This window comes from Musa acuminata, chromosome BXJ3-1 (assembly GCF_036884655.1).
Source record: "Musa acuminata AAA Group cultivar baxijiao chromosome BXJ3-1, Cavendish_Baxijiao_AAA, whole genome shotgun sequence".
Taxonomy (NCBI): domain Eukaryota; kingdom Viridiplantae; phylum Streptophyta; class Magnoliopsida; order Zingiberales; family Musaceae; genus Musa; species Musa acuminata.
In genome coordinates, this window is record NC_088349.1 from 17,853,984 (window position 1) to 17,869,539 (window position 15,556).

A 15,556-nucleotide genomic window follows, 5' to 3' on the forward strand; every position below is an offset into this window, starting at 1 on the left:
ACCGAATTTAAGTGAGTGATCAAGGAATTAAGAAAGTCCGAAAACAAAGTTCAACAAATTCATGTATTCGGACAAATCAACATTCCTAATTCTCTTCTAATAAAATCAAATTTTCTTCACTTAAAGGCTTTGAAAAATATCAGCTAATTGATGTTTAGTATCAATAAACTCTAGGATTACATCATGATTAGTGACATGATCTCGTATAAAGTGATGCCTAATATCAATATGTTTTGTTCTAGAGTGTTAAATGAGATTCTTTGTTAAACATATTGCACTTGTGTTATCACATTTTCTGGGGATATTTTTAAGATGAATCTTATAATCCTCTAAAGTGTTTTTCATCTACACAACTTGTGCACAGCATGCACTAACTGCAATGTACACAGCTTTGGTTATAGACAGTGCAACTGAGTTTTGTTTCTTGGATGACTAAGAAACAAGTGCATGTCCTAAAAATTGATATGTTATGGATGTACTTTTTCTATCTAATCTACATACAGCAAAATCCGCATCAGCATAAGCAATCAACTCAAAATTCTCGGATTTTAGATACCATAGTCCTAGATTTGTGGTTCCTTTAAGATATCTAAGTATTCTTTTAACTGCTTTGAGATGAGATATCTTAGAATTAGATTGAAACCTAGCACATAGTGTAATATCCCTCACTTTTAAAAATTATTAATTAAGGATTTATATGTAAATTGGAGGACCTATATGTAAATATAGAAATTTCAAGGACTAAACTGTTAAGTTACAAAAAGAAAAAAATAAAGAAAACCAAAAATAAAGAAACAGAGAGAGGAGCGGTGGGGCGTGGGGAAAAGAAGAGAGGAAGAAGAGGGAGAAAAGAAGAAAAGAAGAAGAAGAAGAAGAGAGGGAAGAGGGAGAGGAGCGAGAGGTGGCAGCAGCTAGGGCTGCAGCACCTCTGTTTCCTGCAGGTGGAAACAGAGGAGAGGTGTGGGGCGTTCGAAGAGGAGAAGAAGAAGAAGAGGTTGTGATACCTCTGTTTCCTGCAGAGGAAACAGAGGAGAGGGTGTGTGTGACGCCGGGGAGGAGGAGGGAAGAAGAAGAGGAGAAGAAGAGAAGGGAAAGGAGGAGCTGCGGCTGCGGCAGTGGCAGCTGCAACTGGAAGAGAAGGTGAGGAAGAAGAGAAGAAGAAGAAAGGAAGGAGAAGGAAGAAGGAGAAGAAGAGGGAAAAGAGAGGGAAGAGGGAGAGGAGCGAGAGGTGGCAGCAGCTAGGGCTGCAGCACCTCTGTTTCCTGCAGGTGGAAACAGAGGAGAGGTGTGGGGCGTTCGAAGAGGAGAAGAAGAAGAAGAGGAAGAGAAGAAGAAGAGGAAGCAGGAGAAGAGGTTGTGATACCTCTGTTTCCTGCAGAGGAAACAGAGGAGAGGGTGTGTGTGACGCCGGGGAGGAGGAGGGAAGAAGAAGAGGAGAAGAAGAAGAGAAGGGAAAGGAGGAGCTGCGGCTATGGCGGTGGCAGCTGCAGCTAGAAGAGAAGGAGAGGAAGAGAAGGTGAGGAAGAAGAGAAGAAGAAGAAAGGAAGGAGAAGGAAGAGGAGAAGGGAAAGAAGCAGCTGTAGCTACGGCTGTGGCAGCTGCAGCTGTGGCAGGGAAAGAGGAAGAGGAAGGAAGAAGGGAAGGAGAGGAAGAAGAGAAGGGGAAGAAGGGGCTGCGGCTGCGGCGATGGCAGCTGCAGCTGGAAGAGAAGAAGGAGAGGAAGATGAGCAGGGGAGGAAGAAGAGGCTACGGCCGTGGCTGAGGCTGCGACTGCAGCAGTGCAGCTAGGAAAGAAGAGAAGGAAAGGAAGAAGAAGAGAAAGGAAAAGGGAAGAAGAGAGGAAGAGGAGAAGGGGAGGCAGCTGCGGCAGTGGCAGCTGCAGCTGGAAGAGAAGGAGAGGAAACAGAGCAGGGGAGGAAGAAGAGGCTGTGGCTGTGGTGGCTGCGGCCATGGCTGCGACTGCAGCTGCGGCTGCTACGTTGGCTGCGGTAGTTACGGCAGCGGTGGTGGCTGCAGCAGCTGCTTTTGAGAAAGAGAAAGAAAGGAAAGGAAAAAAAAAAAAAAAAGGGGGCTTTGGCCGTGATTGCGGATGCGGTGGTGGTGGCTACGTCTACGGCAGTTGTGTTTGGGAAAGAAAAAGTAGGAACAATAGAAGGGAGGAAGGAAGTAGTGTAGTGGAAGGGGCTGCGGTTGTGACAGCAGCTGCGGTCATGGCTATGACTGTGGTAGTGGCAGTGGTAATGGCAATGGCTACGATAGCTGTGTTTGAAAAAGAAAACGAAGGAATGAGAGTAAGAGAGAGCAGGTGACTATGCCTCTATGTTCTGCATGAGCTACAGTTGTGGAGGAAAAAGAGAAGACATATGTAGAACGCGGAACAGGGAGAGGACATGGAGGAAAAGTAGAAGGATTTGGGCTAACACCTTTTTTGGATCTTCATATCAAAATCTTTAAAAGGTAAGTTTCCCGATCGTTTCTCCTATAATTGTTCTAATTTTTCTTATTGCAAGTGTTTCGATCCTTTCTATTGCAAGCTTTCTAATCTTTTCTATTGCAAGTGTTATGATCCTTCCTATTGCAAGCTTTCTAATCTTTTCTCTTGCAAGTGTTCTGATCCTTTCTATTGCAAGCTTTCTAATCTTTTCTCTTGCAAGCGTTTCGATCCTTTCTATTGCAAATGTTTCGATCCTTTCTATTGCAAGTTTCCCGATCGTTTCTCCTGTAATTGTTCTAATTTTTCTTATTACAAGTATTATGATCTTCCTCGTGCAAGTGTTCTAATTCTTTCTATTGCAAATGTTTTGATCCTTTCTATTGCAAGTGTCCCGATCTTTTCTCCTACAAGTGTTATCTTTTCTATTGCAAGTGTTCCGATCCTTCCTATTGTAAGCTTTCTAATCTTTCATATTGCAAGAGTCCTGATCTTTCCTTACTGCAATTTTATCTCTACATTTGCTTTGAATATGAGGAACTTTAAATTGTTCTAGCCTTGCATTTGATATATCTCCTATTTAGACGTAATGATTCAAATTTGTGTAACGTTTGAGATTCTGACCTTTTGATACTGAACTACCTATAAGTCCCTGTTGAAAACTTTGATTTATTCAAATCTTATTACATTGGAAACTAGACTCGTAGATCTTTCTTTTGATACCTCGATTAAAAGATTTAGAGTCCAAATGTCTGCTCAGTTATCTATTGAATCCGACCCTATGGATTATGCAAAACAATGATTTTATTTTCTAACCTTTGGTTACTAAATTAATTGTAACTCTTTGTTGGAAACTTTGATTCATACGAGACTTAATTTATCTGAAAATAGATTGAAATATCTTTCCACAATATATTTCTGAGTAAATTGGAGCATGATTGATAGTTTGAATCATTTGTTCAATGTGCCTCTTGAATTCTGCCAGAAATCGAGCTTTGGTCGATTTCGCATATTCTGGTTTCATTCCTTTGGAAATTGATATCCTTTAGCTTTCTTATTCAATTGAGCTTTATATTACTGCTTTGAATTCTTGTATGCTCTTGTCCTACATGTATTTGGATACCTAAATCTGTTATGTAAACTTCATGTTTGTATCGTAATGTTTCATAAAGGCACATATACATTTTGTTGTTCCACATGTGCTTCCGATATGTCCCAATTTATTGTTCACAATACCCTTTTGTACTCTGGTGTTTGTGGGATTATTTGGACCTTTGCCAAAAATGGTAAAGGGTATGTGCTTAGAGCCCGCGATGCTCTAGATTATGTTTGGTGGTCATTCAGAAATGGATGGACCATATTATGTTTGGAATCCCACTTCACCATCTATCTATTTGATATGAAATTCAGAGCCGACCTAGCACTTGGGTAGGGTGAGAGGGCTCGAGTAAGAAAGGGCTACCCGTGGATGGAGTCGAGAACTCATCATGGCGTGGAGCCACCACTGAGTTAAACCTCACATGCACTATGCTAGGGTACGACGTCTGAGCTTCTATTTCGTATTCGTTCTTTGATATGCTCCGAAATGGTCCATTCACCATTGATATGTTCCGAAATGTTTTATTTATTATTGATATTCTTCGAAACATTTCATACGCCTTTGATATGCTCTGAAATGTTTCATTTGCTATTGTTATGCTTCGAAATGTTCCATATGTTGTTAATATGCTCCGGAACATTTCATACGCTATTGATATGCTCCAATTACTCTATGCTCCATTTGTTATGAACCAAATAGGTTTTGAATGATATGACACATATGATTTTGTATCTAATGAGATGGTATCCTTGAGAATTCTTGTATTCTCCCTTGCATTATGATATCTTACTTGTTTGAAACCGTTCCTTTTGTCCTGAATATGCTTTATCACTTGCTGAGCAGTTTTTAGCTCACTCTGTTGTTATATAAATCTTTCAGGTCAGCTTGTCACTCTTTGAGATATTTGAATTGGGCTGAGGCAATAGAGAGCTATTCAGAATTATGGGCAAGTCTTGTTGGTCATTATGTTATTGTTGTATAAGTATATTTTGTATGTAATGAAATGTTGTCGATGAACCGAAATGGATATACCTTGTAAAAGTGTTAGAAGATCTCTCTTATTTGGAATTTCGGAATGTTAAGTCTAGTTTACGATGATATGAACTTGTGGTAAATTGTTGGAGTTATGATTGTATAAATTACATAGCTTGTGGATTTATAAATGTTGTTCATGTTTGTTAAGTTGGCTTGGATTGCCATAAATATGAATTATCGAGTGATGTGATATATGATTATAAACTGCACAGGTTTTATAGATATGAACTTGATAGAATGTTTTTCAGTGTCCTCAAATGTTAGTTTGGATCCTGGATTGGTTTTTGATGAAAATTTTAATATCATGAATATATTTTGAGGGGGCGTGACACATAGTCCTACACTAAACATGATATCTGATCTAGTTGTAGTTGTTGAATCTCGTATTTTGATGATGAAACTACTTGATATATGTTTATGGTTTAATCTGCGTTTTGAGTGACGCAGGATGCTTCGATCAGGATAAGACAATTAAAGCAGGAAAATCATGTTGTGATGGAGGAACATGTCAGAAGATTGGACGTCGGGCCGGTGGATCGGTCGACGTATCGACAGAAGGCTTCGGGCCGTGGACTCGGGCATCGGGCCAAGAAGAGCGGGTATTGTGCCAAGGATATCGAAGTTGCGGAGTCAACTAGCCGATTCGGCAATAGGCAGCAGGAAAGGACGATGCGCCGAAGAATCGGACGAAGCGTCGAGGGACCAATGACATGCCAAACAACTTGGTTAATTGCTTAGGATTAATTGTCTCCATCAAAGTTTTTGTTTTGAGTGTGCAGGATTAACTACGATGGAAGAAAGACATGCAGCAGGAGTTACGACGGAGTCAAGACAATGATCACGTTGGGAGTTCGAGAGTTCTACGGAAGTTCGGACGGTCGTCGGAGGTTCTACGGGAACAAATCCGAGAAGTCCAGGAGCTTGCCAAAGAAGCTCGTCAGAACTCGCCAAGTGGATCGTCACAAGTCCAGGAGTTTGCCGGAAGTCGGCAGGAGCATCACCGAGGGTTCATCGGATGATCGACGGAAGTTCGTCGGAAACTCGTCGGAAGAAGCGATTGACGTACCGGAGCAAGTTGCAGTAAATGTCTTAGGAAATAATCGTAGTTAGCATAATGATTAAGTTAGATATGGGAGGTGATCCCATTAACTTAATCTTGGGGCAATCGGGCCCCTGAAAGACCCAAATTGGGCCGAATGAATCAACCCATTCAGACCTGAAATAGTGCTAGGAGGTAGCACCGCTAGGGTAGGAGGTAGCACCGCCCAGGAGGCAGTCTTCGAGCGAGACTGGGCGGTGCAACCGCCCTAGTCAGGAGGTTGCACCGCCTGAGCTCAGTCTTCGAGCTCTGGCAGGAGGTGCAACCGCCCCTAACAGGAGGTGGCACCGCCTGAGCTCAGTCTTCGAGCTCTGCCAGGCGGTGCAACCGCCCCAGTCAGGAGGTGCAACCGCCTGAGCTCTGGCAGAGAGGTGCAACCGCCCCTGACAGAGGTGGCATCGCCCAAAGGCTCAGTCTTCGAGCTCTGCCAGGCGGTGCAACCGCCCTAGTCAGGAGGTGCAACCGCCTGATCCCGGAATTCCGGGAATTGACAGTTTTGAGCTCTAAATTTGAACTGGGTTGGGGCCTATAAATACCCCACCCATTCAGCACTGAAAGAGCACAGACATACACCGAAATCTTGATCTTTTTCTGTGATTCTTAGAGCTCAAAATTGTTGTAAAGGCCAAAAGTTCTTCTCCCTCTTTTCTTCCAAGTTCTGAGTTGTAAAGAGAGGAGAGAAAATTCTGTAAGGGTTGTCTCCTAAGCCCGTCAAAAGGAGTGAAACTGTAAAAGGGTAGTTGGCCTTCGCCTATTGAAGAAGGGTCTCTAGTTGACGTCGGTGACCTCGTCGGTGGAGGAAACCAAAAGTGGAGTAGGTCAAGATTGACCGAACCACTCTAAATCTCGGTTTGCATTTACTTTGAGCATTTTATCTTTACTGCAAACCTCCTAAATAGCTACTGCCTTCTGCGCTTTTACGAACGAGCTTCTAAGTTCAGAGCTTTCCGAATCTGCGTTTAGACGTAAATCGGCTTTTTCGTACGATCATTACATTTCAGTTTACATTTACGTTTTGATTTCAATCATAACTGCAAACTTCCTTCTGTGCATTTATAAAACATATCTCAAAGTTCAGTATCTTCAAAATTGGCATTTAGACGTAAACCGGTTTTATCGTACGAACGTCGCATTTCAGTTTGCGCTTACATTCTGATTTTCATCATAAACTGCAAACTACCTTCGTAGATTTACTTTAACGTCATCTCGCTTAATCTTAAGTTAAAGTAATCTTAGAATCGGCTTTTACATCGAAATTGTTTTTATCAACCGAACGCAGCTTTCGATTTTAATAGTGAAAGATTTCCGTTGCACTAATTCACCCCCCCCCCCCCCCCCCCCCTCTTAGTGCTCTTGATCCTAACAATTGGTATCAGAGCCCGGTATTTCTTATTTCGGATTTACACCCGAGAGAAATGGCTCTTCATGGCTTTCAAGAGGGCTTATCGGTCTTTCGTCCACCGTTGTTTAACGGATTGGACTACACTTATTGGAAAACTCGAATGAGAGTTTTCTTGATTTCTATGAATTTGGATTTATGGAATATCATTGAAAACGGTTTTCAACTTCCCTCTAAACCGATGAACGAATGGTCGGATTTGGAGAAGAAGTATTTTTCTTTAAACGCAAAGGCTATGAATGCCTTATTTTGCGCTTTGGACAAAAATGAGTTCAATCGGATTTCTACGTGCGAAACGGCTTTTGACATTTGGCGAACACTTGAAATCACGCACGAGGGAACTAGTAGAGTCAAAGACTTGAAAGTTAACTTTTTATTGCATGATTTTGAGCTTTTTCGAATGCAACCAAGCGAGACTATAGGCGACATGTACACCCGTTTCACGGATGTCGTCAATAGTTTAAGAGCTCTTGGAAAATATTTTTCGGATTTTGAACTCGTAAACAAGATTTTGCGTTCTCTTTCTAAGAAGTGGGATTCAAAAGTAACTGCAATACAAGAAGCTAAAAATCTAAACAACTTACCACTTGAAGAACTAATTGGTTCGTTGATGACATATGAAATGGTGCATAATGCACATGTTGAACATGATGAACAAAACCACCTTCCAAAGAACAGGAAGGATTTGGAACTCCGGACAAATGAATACCACTTGAGCGATGACTCAAGTATAAAGACAATGATGAACTTGAACTTCGAACACTAAATCTTAATAAGTTTATTAAACAAAAATCTAAAATAAACAATAAACTTGAACGAAGGAAGAGGCCAAAGAAGAAGAACACAAAGTGGGATAAATCAAGCTCCTCCGAAGACGAGGAGAAAATCAAGAAAGGCAAGGTGGCAAACTACGCCTTAATCGCTTTCAATGATGAGGTAATCGAAATCCCCCTAATTTATTTTGAAATTACTTGACGCTTTCATGATGTATTTTCTCTTTTAGTTTAGAATTAATTTTCTTAAAAATTACATGTTTAAAAATAATAATAATAATAATAATAATAATAATAATAATAATAATAATTATGATCATGCTAAGTAATTTCGAAAATGACAATATTACATATTTTATGATAAACAAATAAAATGATCTTGATTGAAAATATGAAATCATGGTTAAGAAGTAATAATGTGTATTACGTTGATTTCCATTGTTATTTCTCGATTTTGATTAAAAATCATGTTTGATTTGAAGAAATGCATAATAATGAAATTAAATATTTTGATTAACAATTCTATGCATGAGATTTTAAAAATCATGTTTATTGGTTTTATAATTATGGATGATGAATCTTGCGATTTTCGATTTTCACGGTAATGAAAGTGCCTTATTGATCTTTGTCGTAATAAAACTTGCACTTTCGATTTTAAAACATGCTACATGTTTGGCATAGATGAAATAAAATCATATGAACTAAAACAACTAAAAAGAGAAAAGTATTTTTCTTGAAAATTTATTTTTCTCTACCGTATTGACTTTTTCACTAAGAGATCAATAAAATTATCTATACCATTTTGAATCTCTTGAAAGTAATGTTGAGATTTTGATGATGTGTTCTTATTGAAATTTATTGAAATGAATCGTGATTTCTTGGAATTATAACTTGAGAATTCTTTTTATAAATCAAAATAACTTACTCTGATTCTTTCTTTTTGCTATTTGAGTTATCTAAAAAGAATCATAATATGTCTCTTAATATTCATAATTTGTCTACATGATTCGTAAATCTCATTACCAACTCTTCTTGATATTCCTTATGTGATGATATGAATACATGAAATATTCATTAATTTATTTTGATGCATACAAATGAAAAGTTATGATCATGCATGGTAAGATATAATTTGACAAAATTGATACCATCATGATATGAAGCATTTATGATTTGCAATGATGCATGCAATACTTGAGCTTTTTAATTATGATGTGATGTATTGCATATGATATAAATCATTATTTAAAATGCTATGAGTTGTTACTAAAATGATGTATGTTGATTTAATGTCATGAATACTCTAAATGATGAATGTTTGGTATCATGATCAAAATGTTGATAAATAGTTAAAAATTTAAGTATCATGTATGATATGCTCATAATATTGATTGATTTATTCAGTATCATACATGAATGAAATATAAAGTTTTTGAAATTGTGCATGTTCGAATTTGAAAATATAATGATGCACAAATAAGATTGAAACCTTCCCTTGTCATGATTTAGAAATTAATGTAAAGGGTCTTCCCTTCTTTTTCCCAATGACATATGGGGAGAAAGAGTTGCTAATGTGCATATCTCAAAGAGAAAATTGCTAGCTTTCGTGTCTTAAAATGTTGAAAATTTTTTGCTAGCTTGTATATTGTAAACTTGCTATCATACTATCATGATGATGAGCATGTCTTATGTTCATAATTGTATTTGAAAAACTATGGCAAAAATATGTCCGAATGATTGAACTTGTTAAAATTAATTTTTGGACTTTCTTGATTGAATGATCAAATCACTCGACTGCCATGATGATTTTACACAATTACATGCCCTAATAACAGGTTGGAAATTATGTGCTTTGGATACAAAAATTTCCATGATAATAAGCATGTTTTGTCCTCATGATTGTATTTGAAAATCAATAGCACAACCTTGTCCGAATGCATGAAAGTGTTAATTTTATTTTCGGATTCTCTTAACTATTGGCATCCTAACAATTGGATTTTCGAATTATCCTCTTCCAGACTTAATAAGCATATGTCATATCAAGTTTAATTCATATCGTTAATTTTTGACATATGGAATCAATCAGCAAATACATCTCTTATACACTTATCATGTGAACAATATTTTGTTTTGAGAAATGGATTTGATGAAATGATTCCTACTTATAAATTCCTTCTTGAAAAAGGAAGTCATTTTTACGTACAAGGATTTGATACATATCTTATCGATTTTAACTTCATTCGAGTAAGCTCAGAAATAGCTTTCCTCCGTCATGCAAAAAGAAAATAACAAATAAAATGGAAGAAGTTTTCAAAGCTATCTCCATGTCATGTTTTCCTTGAAATATTTGAATATTTGGTATCTTATCACTTTTTGTTGAAAAATGACATGAACCTGCTTATGGCATCGCACTTATATTTAAAATTTGCTTATATCGTTCTCCTTTTTGTTGACGACAAAGGGGGAGAAATATATGAATTGATGCTATGAACACTAATGCTATGATTGCCAAATTTGCATTATGCCATGTCTGCATCATGTGTTGAGATGTCAAGAACTTGTATTGTAATTTTACGCGTTGATATCTTACCATGTGATGAAATGCTACAATTGATAGACACTTGAAATGTTTACGTTATGATATCAAAAGCTTACATCACAATTTTACATGTTGATATTTGATAATAGCAAACTTGCATGATGATAAAACTTGATATTATGTTTTTCATGCAATGAGTTGAACCAATATCACAAACACTTGATTGTGGTACTTCTCCTTTTTGTTGATGACAAAGGGGGAGAAGTATGTTGATGACATGACATGTTATGCATAAGTTTATGATGAGTTTATGATGATATGTTGCTTGGATTTTTGAATCCAAGAGTTTCTATCAATATGGCATATTGATAGGGGGAGTTTGTTTAAACTTCGGGAGTTAAGGTTAACTCCGTCATCAAGTAGTTGTCATCATCAATAAGGGGGAGATTGTTGAATCTCGTATTTTGATGATGAAACTACTTGATATATGTTTATGATTTAATCTGCATTTTGAGTGACGCAGGATGCTTCGATCAGGATGAGACAATTAAAGCAGGAAAATCATGTTGTGCCGGAGGAACATGTCAGAAGATTGGACGTCGGGCCGGTGGATCGGTCGACATATCGACAGAAGGCTTCGAGCCGTGGACTTGGGCATGGGGCCAAGAAGAGCGGGTATTGTGCCAAGGATATCGGAGTTGCGGAGTCAACTGGCCGATTGGACAATAGGCTGCAGGAAAGGACGATGCGCCGAAGAATCGGACGAATCGAGGGACCAATGACATGCCGGACAACTTGGTTAATTGCTTAGGATTAATTGTCTCGATCGAAGTTTTTGTTTTGAGTGTGCAGGATTAACTACGATGGAAGAAAGACATGCAGTAGGAGTTACGCCGAAGTCAAGACAATGATCACGTTGGGAGTTCGAGAGTTCTACGGAAGTTCGGACGGTCGTCGGAGGTTCTACGGGAACAAATCCGAGAAGTCCAGGAGCTTGCCAAAGAAGCTCGTCGAAACTCACCAAGCAGATCGTCACAAGTCCAGGAGTTTGCCAGAAGTCCGCAGGAGCATCCCCGAGGGTTCAGCGGATGATCGACGGAAGTTTACCGGAAGCTCGCCGGAAGAAGCGATTGACGTACCGGAGCAAGTTGCAGTAAATGTCTTAGGAAATAATCGTAGTTAGCATAATGATTAAGTTAGAAATGGGAGGTGATCCCATTAACTTAATCTTGGGGCAATCGGGCCCCTAAAAGACCCAAATTGGGCCGAATGAATCAACCCATTCGGACCTGAAATAGTGCTAGGAGGTAGCACCGCCAGGGTAGGAGGTAGCACCGCCCAGGAGGCAGTCTCCGAGCGAGACTGGGCGGTGCAACCGCCCCAGTCAGGAGGTTGCACCGCCTGAGCTCAGTCTTCGAGCTCTGGCAGGAGGTGCAACCGCCCTTGATAGGAGGTGCAACCGCCCCTGACAGGAGGTGGCACCGCTTGAGCTCAGTCTTCGAGCTCTGCTAGGCGGTGCAACCGCCCCAGTCAGGAGGTGCAACCGCCTAAGCTCTGGCAGAGAGGTGCAACTGCCCCTGACAGAGGTGGCACCGCCCAGAGGCTCAGTCTTCGAGCTCTGCCAGGCGGTGCAACCGCCCCAGTCAGGAGGTGCAACTGCCTGATCCCGGAATTACGGGAATTGACAGTTTTGAGCTCCAAATTTGAACTGGGTTGGGGCCTATAAATACCCCACCCATTCAGCACTGAAAGAGCACAGACATACACCGAAATCTTGATCTTTTCCTGTGATTCTTAGAGCTCAAAATTGTTGTAAAGGCCAAAAGTTCTTCTCCCTCTTTTCTTCCAAGTTCTGAGTTGTAAAGAGAGGAGAGAAAATTCTGTAAGGGTTGTCTCATAAGCACGTCAAAAGGAGTGAAACTATAAAAGGGTGGTTGGCCTTCGCCTATTGAAGGAAGGTCTCTAGTTGACGTCGGTGACCTCGTCGGTGGAGGAAGCCAAAAGTGGAGTAGGTCAAGATTGACCGAACCACTCTAAATCTCGGTTTGCATTATTTTGAGCATTTTATCTTTACTGCAAACCTCCTAAATAGCTACTGCCTTCTACGCTTTTACGAATGAGCTTCTAAGTTCAGAGCTTTCCGAATTTGCGTTTAGACGTAAATTGGCTTTTTCGTACGATCATTACATTTCAGTTTACGTTTACGTTTTGATTTCAATCATAACTGCAAACTGCCTTCTGCGCATTTATAAAACGTATCTCAAAGTTCAGTATCTTCAAAATTGGCATTTAGACGTAAACTGGTTTTATCGTACGAACGTCGCATTTCAGTTTGCGCTTGCATTCTGATTTTCATCATAAACTGCAAACTGCCTTCGTAGATTTACTTTAACGTCATCTCGCTTAATCTTAAGTTAAAGTAATCTTAGAATCGGCTTTTACATCGAAATCGTTTTTATCAAACGAACGCAGCTTTCGATTTTAATAGTGAAAGATTTCCGCTGCACTAATTCACCCCCCCCCTCTCTTAGTGCTCTTGATCCTAACAGTAGTGAGGTAAAGTAAACTTCCTATCATACACCTATAAGTTTTTTATCAAAACTTTCTCCACTTCCATCAATTTCTAACTTAGTGGAGGTGCTCATGGGAGTATTGATAGCCTTTGAGCTATCCATATTAAACCTTTTTAGCAAATTTAAAGCGTATTTTGTTTGACTAAGAAAAATGTCATTACTTAGTTGTTTAATTTGTAAGCCCAAAAAGAAGGTTAATTCTCCCATCAAGCTCATCTCAAATTCAAGACTCATACTTTTAGCAAATGATTCACAAAGAGATTCGTTCGTAGAACCGAAAATAATATCATCAACATAAATTTGAACAATAAGAAAATTATTTTCAAAATTTTTGATAAACAATGTAGTATCGACCTTGCCTTTAGAGAAATTATTTTCAATTAGAAATGAACTAAGTATCTCATACCAAGCCCTTGGGGCTTGTTTTAAACCATAGAGAGTTTTAGTCAATTTAAACACATGATTAGAGAAACTATCATTCTCAAATCCGGGAGGTTGTTCAATATAAACTTCTTCAAAAACAAAGCCACTAAGAAAAGTACTTTTAACATCCATTTGAAACAACTTAAAATTATTATTACTAGCATAGGTAAGGAGCATCCTTATGGCTACTAATCGGGCCACAAGAGCGAAGATTTCTTCATAATCGATACCTTCTTTTTGGTTGAAACCTTTGGCCACTAATCTAGCCTTGTTTCTAACCACGATACCAGATTTATCTTGCTTGTTTCTAAAGAGCCATTTAGTACTAATAACAAAATGGTCATTTGGCCTAGGAACAAGCTTCGACACCTCATTTCTCTCAAATTGATTTAACTCATCTTGCATTACGATAATCCATGAATCATCTTTTATGGCTTCGTCAATACATTTAGGTTTAATTTAGGAGAGAAAAGCGGCGTTGGCACAAAAATTTTTAAGAGAAGAACATGTTTGAACCCCTTTAGATGTGTCTCCTATGATTAGCTCCTTAAAATGAGCATCTACATACTTCCAATCCTTGGGTAAGGATGTTTCGGAAGTGGATGCATCCAAGTTGCTAGTTTGAGAAGGGGTTTCATTTAAATTAAAAAGTCACCGCCTGCCTGGGGCGGTTGCACCGCCCAGCTCTCCTAGGAGACCCTCTCCTAGGCGGTGCCACCGCCGACCCTAGCGGTGCCACCGCCTAGTAGGAAATCTAGTCCGAATGGGTTGATCCATTCGGCCCAATTTGGGTCTATCAAGGGCCCAATTGCCCCCAGATTAAGTTAATGGGATCACCTCCCATTCCTAACTTAATCTACATGCTAACTACGATAATTCCTAAGACATTGACTACAGCTTGCTCCGGTGCGTCAATCGCTTCTTCTGGCGAGCTTCCGACGAACTTCCGGTGAACATCCGACGAACCTTCGACGATGCTCCGACGGACTTCCAGCAAACTCCTGGACTTGCGATGATCCACTTAGCGAGTTCTGACGAGCATCTTTTGGCAAACTCCTGGACTTCTCGGATTTGTTCCCGTAGAACCTCCAACGACCGTCCAGACTTCCGTCGAGCTCTCAAACTCCCAACGTGATCATAGTCTTGACTCCGGCGTAACTCCTGCTGCATGTCTTTCTTCCATCATAGTTAATCCTGCACACTTAAAACAAAACTTTGATCAAGATAATTAATCCTAAGCAATTAACCAAGTTGTTCGGCATGTCATTGGTCCCTCGACGTTTCGTCCGATTCTTCGGCGCATCGTCCTCTCCTGCAGCCTATTGCCCAATCGGCCAGTTGACTTCGCAACTCCGATATCCTTGGCGTAATACCCGCTCTTCTTGGCCTGATGCCCAAGTCCACAGCCCGAAGCCTTCTGTCGATACATCGACTGATCCACCGGCCCGACGTCTAATCTTCTAACATGTTCCTCCGGCACAACATGATTTTCCTGCTTTAATTATCTCATCCTGATCGAAGCATCCTGCGTCACTCAAAACGCAGATTAAGTCATAAACATATATCAAGTGGTTTCATCATCAAAATACGAGATTCAACAATCTTCCCCTTTTTTATGATAACAACAACTTGATGACGGAGTTAAACTTAACTCCCCGAGTTTAAACAAACTCCCCCTATCAATATGCCATATTGACAGAATTTTGAATTCAAACTGAATTTAAGTCATTGCAATATTCATTATGAATACTTGCAACACGTAATCATGAACTTATGCATAATATCATACTTCTCCCCCTTTGTCATCAACAAAAAGGAGAAGTCCAACTATTCTTGTGTTTGGAATATTAGTTTAACTCATTGCATGAAAGACATAATATCAAGTTTTATCATCATGCAGTTTTGAAGCTAGAAAATTTAGCAAGTGTTACATCATGCTAAGAACATTCAAGCTATCAAGTTTTAGATATGCAACTTGTACAACATACAAGCTAGCAAATTCAAAGATATGCAAGTTGGCATATTTGCTTTTCTTTGCGATAGGTAAGATAGCACTTTTGCTTCTAGAAATATGCAAGTTAGCAATCTTTGCTTCCTTTGCAAAGTTTGAGCTAGCAATTTTGCTTCCATTGCAAAGTGCAAGTTAGCATGTTTTGCATCTTGAGATAAGCAAGATAGCACATTT